The sequence below is a fragment of the Triticum aestivum genome, chromosome 4A (genome assembly GCF_018294505.1).
Source record: "Triticum aestivum cultivar Chinese Spring chromosome 4A, IWGSC CS RefSeq v2.1, whole genome shotgun sequence".
In the NCBI taxonomy this organism is placed as follows: Eukaryota; Viridiplantae; Streptophyta; class Magnoliopsida; order Poales; family Poaceae; genus Triticum; species Triticum aestivum.
In genome coordinates, this window is record NC_057803.1 from 597,761,362 (window position 1) to 597,767,552 (window position 6,191).

The 6,191-nt window shown below is 42.0% G+C and overlaps 1 pseudogene; it reads right to left on the reverse strand.

Moving 5' to 3' along the window:
- Positions 1 to 1,100: 1,100 nt before the first annotated feature.
- On the reverse strand, positions 1,101 to 3,682 carry LOC123083990 (histidine-containing phosphotransfer protein 2-like; annotated as a pseudogene).
- Positions 3,683 to 6,191: the final 2,509 nt, after the last annotated feature.

Genomic DNA, 6,191 nt, shown 5'->3' on the forward strand with positions numbered 1-6,191 from the left:
ATTGGCGGCATGGTGCAGCTGGGATCTCGACGACGGACATGTCTGGATGGACGAGCGGAGGGTAGTCGCACTGTTTGGCACCATGGTGGCGTCGACGATAGGGCTGACAAGAACGATTCATCAGCACCCACTCTGAAGATGGATCTGTGGAAGATGGTGGCAAAGACCCATGAGAGGGCGTCGGACCAGTTTGTAGCGCACACCTGGTATGTGGCTTGGTTGCGGCCTTCAGCTTTTGATTTTAGGCTTAGGTGAGAGATCCGATTATTCGGCTCGGGCTTACTGCACCGCCTTCATACATTGGATAGGAGTAGCGACAGATGTTTCCAAGATGGTGGATTCAGACATATTGATGTATTACTTTGTAAAGTCTTTGTGAATAACGAATAAAATGGCTGTATGCATCTCCTAGATGTAGAGGCCGGGGCCATCCTCCTTTTTTTAAAGGAGTAGTATGATGTTCCAGCGATCATCATTGGAGCTGTAATTGGCGACTTAATTAGCCCAGACTTTTTCCACCAATGCAAACATACCTAAGCCCAGAGATGCTCTTCAAGCCATCTCGCGAACCGACAACTTTGTGATCCCTGGATGTGACCTCGTAGACCATCCCCTGTGTTTTACCCCTCCTCTAGCTACTGCTCGTGGTGCCATCGTACTCCTATAAGAAGGCCATGCTGAAATTTCAGACCGAAAAGACATGTTTAACGTGCCCAAATATGGTGATTGGCTACACTGTGGGTACAACAACCAACAACAAGACTTGCTTATAGAGAAAAACAAACAGAACATACAGCAAAACAAAGTACCTAGAGGACCAACCAACCAGGTATAGGTTTTATACACAGCCCGTAGGCGGGGCGGCAACACATCCACGACACACTAGAATATGGACTTCACAATGACATCAACACACGGCAACGGTTTTCGTTCACAGGGTTACAAGCCCAAAGTTCCGACACGAGAATATTCATCTACGTTTTACATGCCCCTTTAGTGCTAGACACCCTTTGAAAACCACTACATCTTCGGAGACACATGGACCGCATAATGCAAGGGATTGTATGGGGCCACACTCTTTCCCCTTCACTTGCCGCTACTTAGGAGTTAGGATCACATGCCACGATCTGCTCTTCGAGCTGCATCAAAAGATGAATAATAGGTCAATGATTAAGAAAAGTACCTTCCGAAAAATTATTTAAGATAAGTCTATGGCACATAATGGTGCTCAAGTCACATGGTTTCACTAATCAGCCATGTTACAAGTTAGCTAGTTTCTTATTTGGGCACTTGGCAAAGCATAATTTAAGCTGGGAAACAAAGAATTTCTACCACTTTTTTTGAGCTAACCTATGCAACTACCAAACATGATGACAAAATTACACATAATCATTTAACGGCTAAATGAGACTTTTTGGTACCTCATACTAAGTGCTCCAAATCTAAATGTCAAAACAATTAGATTAAGGATTAAAGATTGTTCCCTCTTCTCTATCTCAATATGACCAATCTATGGGTTATGAAACTATTGGGTAGTTGGTATCAAAATCCAACTTGAGGCACATAAGGTGCGACCTGCATCATTATCTCCAACTCATGTCGCACATTATAGAACTCATTCCTAACAAGAGCCAATGACACGAGACACCTGAAATAATGCAAAAATACCATGTTGTCAAATTCTGAAGAGGTTAACAGAACTGAGATGAACTGGTTCAAAAATTGTAACCCTATATTTCAAAAAATAAAAATCTCTTGCCATATAAGAATTTAGTTGTGCTATAAATAGAATTCTAGAGCCAACCAAGTACAAGAGAACCATCAAAGCGTAGCATATTCAGATAATGAACCGAGTAATATCAACAACGTGATTGCAAATGAAGTGAAAAAGAAAATTAGGTTACTTCTTAACAACGTTAGATTGGTATGAGCTGAAAATAACGACAGAAAAGACAACATGAGCTGGCAGGTTTACATAGAGACATTGAAAAACAATGTTGTGAATAATTATTGTGTAACAATATGTAATAAGCAATTGAGTTCTGACCCTGGTTTGTATTCTATGGCATAGAAATTGCCGAAGTGCATGCTGGCGAGGTTCACTTGCTATGCACCAACACTGAAACATGCAAAAGAGATGCAGATCAGGAAATTACGAACTTATCAAACTTATTATGAACTGAGACGTCAACACAATAATATTCTCAAGGAGCCATTTCCTATCATGATTGTCAACTCCATAAATTGTTTGATGGACTAGAAAAAAACCATTGTCGTTATGTGCAATAGCAGATCAGTAGTACCATAAATATTTACAAAACGACAAAGTTTTTCTTGCCGAACCATGAAATTGTCATGACTACTCACAATTCTGCTACATGAGACACAACTACAATCAGGTCTTCTTATTTTGGATATAATACACCCAAATGATGTACACACCCTGCGCCTGACAAGTCTGAATAGAAACAACACTGTTCCAATGGAGAAACAGAAAGAATGGACATTGACGTTATGTAGAATTGTAGGTCATTAATAGCAGCCATGCTTATAAAATGACATTTTTTTTCATTCTCGGCCTTGAATAATGGCATTGCCCGAAGAACAGACACGATAGTAGAAGAAACATTTGCAAAACGACAAAAAATCCCCTCGCCAAGCTATACGATGTGATTAACATTGGGAAGAATACCAACAATTTCGTTACACGATATATGACTAAACTCAGCTCTTCTACCTATGGCTATACGACGCCAATAAAATGACATGAACCTCAATTATGCGGCCCTATCGTGAGGTACACACCCTGTGCCAACACATCCAAATAAAAAACAACATTGATGCCGTGGACAAACTAGAAAAAACACCATTTGAGATACAAAGAATAGCAGATCATTAATACCAGAAAACCCACCATTAGCAATACACATAATAGCAGATCATTAATACCAGGAATATTCCGAAAATGACAACAATTTATCCTCATCATAACATTGATATTAATCGGGATACTGGTAACTCTGTTACACTAAAAGCAACTAAATTCGATTCTTCTAATTACGCCTATGCGGCAGTGCAACCGACAAATAAGAATCATTTGCCCAGTATAATAAACAGATCTGAATCGCACGACATGGACGTAGCAGTGGGCAAACAAACACATAGAGTTAAAAATAAGTAGGTGGAAGAGACAGAAAGGGTTTATGATGGTCATCACCTGGAGGTGCACGGCATGAGTTGCTGCATCAGGGCTTCCACCTCGTCAAAGTCCACTTCGGGCTCTTCCGGTCCTCCCTGCAATTTCCAAAGAAGATAATTAAGATGAATCAGTACCCGAGATAGAGAGCAGAGGGAGAGATGATAGAGGGCATGGGGGCAGACATGAGGGTGTCGATGTCGTCGATGATATCGGGCGTCGTAGATGAAGAGGCGGGAGACCTCGGCGGCGGTGCCCTCTTTCCGTAGCTCCTGGAACATATATCCTCGTCCATCACACCTTGGATCAACATCGACCACACCAACGCAAAGGAAAAGGCCAAGTTAGTGGGCTAGCCTGGCCAAAATCCACAACCACATGACTAGTGAGGAGGGGAAGGGCGTTGAGCTGCGCCCTCAGTGCTGCGGCTGCCATGGCAAGGTGAGGATGGGTCCAGCGGTCCGGGGGACTGAGCAGTGGAGACATGGGGAATTCGGCCGTGGATGCGGAGTGAACGAGGACGGGATCGAGAAGGAGTGGAGGTTGTATGGCTGGGCTCGCGAGGGTCTCTCACGTAGGCGTTTGGCAGCGAGTGCTCTACTAGCTGTACTGCGTCGTCGGCTGCTACTTCTTGAGCACTACGTTGGTTTTCCCTTGAAGAGGAAAGGGTGATGCAGCAAAGTAGCATAAGTATTTACCTCAGTTTTTGAGAACCAAGGTATAAATCCGGTAGGAGGCTACGCGCCAGTCCCTCACAGCTACACAAAACAAATAAATCCTTGCAACCAATGCGATAAGGGGTTGTCAATCCCTACACGGTCACTTACGAGAGTGAGATCTGATAGATATGATAAGATAATATTTTGGTATTTTTATGATAAAGATGCAAAGTAAAATAAAAGGCAATGAAAATAACAAAGTGTTGAAAGATTAATATGATGGAAATAGACTCGGGGGCCATAGGTTTCACTAGTGGCTTCTCTCAAGAGCATACGTATTTTATGTGGGTGAACAAATTACTGTTGAGCAATTGACAGAATTGAGCATAGTTATGAGAATATCTAGCTATGATCATGTATATAGGCATCACGTCCGAGACAAGTAGACCGATTCCTGCCTGCATCTACTACCATTACTCCACACATCGACCGCTATCCAGCATGCATCTAGAGTATTAAGTTCATAAGAACAGAGTAACGCTTTAAGCAAGATGACATGTTGTAGAGCGATAAATTCATGCAATATGATAAAAAAAACCATCTTGTTATCCTCGATGGCAACAATACAATATGTGCCTTGCTGCCCCTACTGTCACTAGGAAAGGACACCGCAAGATTGAACCCAAAGCTAAGCACTTCTCCCATTGCAAGAAAGATCAATCTACTTGGCCGAACCAAACTGATAATTCGAAGAGACTTGCAAAGATAACCAATCAGACATAAAAGAATTCAGAGAAGATTCAAATATTGTTCATAGATAAACTTGATCATAAACCCACAATTCATCGGTCTCAGCAAACACACGACAAAAGAAGACTACATCGAATAGATCTCCACAAGAGAGGGGGAGAACTTTGTATTGAGATCCAAAAAGAGAGAAGAAGCCATCTAGCTAATAACTATAGATCCGAAGGTCTGAGGTAAACTACTCACACTTCATCGGAGAGGCTATGGTGTTGATGTAGAAGCCCTCCGTGATCGATGCCCTCTCCGGCGGAGCTCCGGAATAGGCCCTGAGATGGGATCTCGTGGATAACAAAAGTTACGACGGTGGAATTAGGGTTTTCGCTCCGTATCTGGTAATTTGGGGGTACGTAGTTATATATAGGAGGAAGGAGTACGTCCGTGGAGCAACAGGGGGGCCACGAGGGTGGAGGGCGCGCCTGGGGGGGGGGGGGTAGGCACGCCCCCTACCTCGTGGCCTCCCTATTGGTTGCTTGACGTAGGGTCCAGGTCTCCTGGATCTTGTTCGTTCCAAAAATCACGTTCCCGAAGGTTTTATTCCGTTTAGACTCCGTTTGATATTCCTTTTCTTCGAAACCCTAAAATAGGCAAAAAAACAGCAATTCTGGGTTGGGCCTCCGGTTATAGGTTAGTCCCCAAAATAATATAAAAGTGGATAATAAAGCCCAATAATGTCCAAAACAGAAGATAATATAGCATGGAGCAATCAAAAATTCTAGATATGTTGTTGACATATCAAGCATACCCAAACTTAATTCCTGCTCGTCCTCGAGTAGGTAAATGATAAAAACATAATTTTTGATGTGGAATGCTACTAGGCATAATTTCAATGTAATTGTTCTTAATTGTGGCATGAATATTCAGATCTGAAAGATTCAAGACAAAACTTTAATATTGACATAAAAATTATAATACTTCAAGCATACTAACTAAGCAATTATGTCTTCTAAAAATAACATGGCCAAAGAAAGTTATCCCTACAAAATCATATAGTCTGGCTATGCTCTATCTTCACCACACAAAGTATTTAAATCATGCACAACCCCGATGACAAGCCAAGCAATTGTTTCATACTTTTGACATTCTCAAACTTTTTCAATCTTCACGCAATACATGAGCGTGAGCCATGGACATAGCACTATACGTGGAATAGAATGGTGGTTGTGGAGGAGATAAAAGGGATAAGATAGTCTCACATCAACTAGGCATATCAACGGGCTATGGAGATGCCCATGAATAGATATCAATGTGAGTGAGTAGGGATTGCCATGCAATGGATATACTAGAGCTATAAGTGTATGAAAGGTCAAAAAGAAACTAAGTGGGTGTGCATCCAACTTGCTTGCTCACGAAGACCTAGGGCATTTTGAGGAAGCCCATCATTGGAATATGCAAGCCAAGTTCTATAATGAAAAAAATTGCGACTAGTATATGAAAGTGATAACATAGGAGACTGTCTATCATGAAGATCATGGTGCTACTTTGAAGCACAAGTGTGGTAAAAGGATAGTAGCATTGTCCCTTCTCGCTTT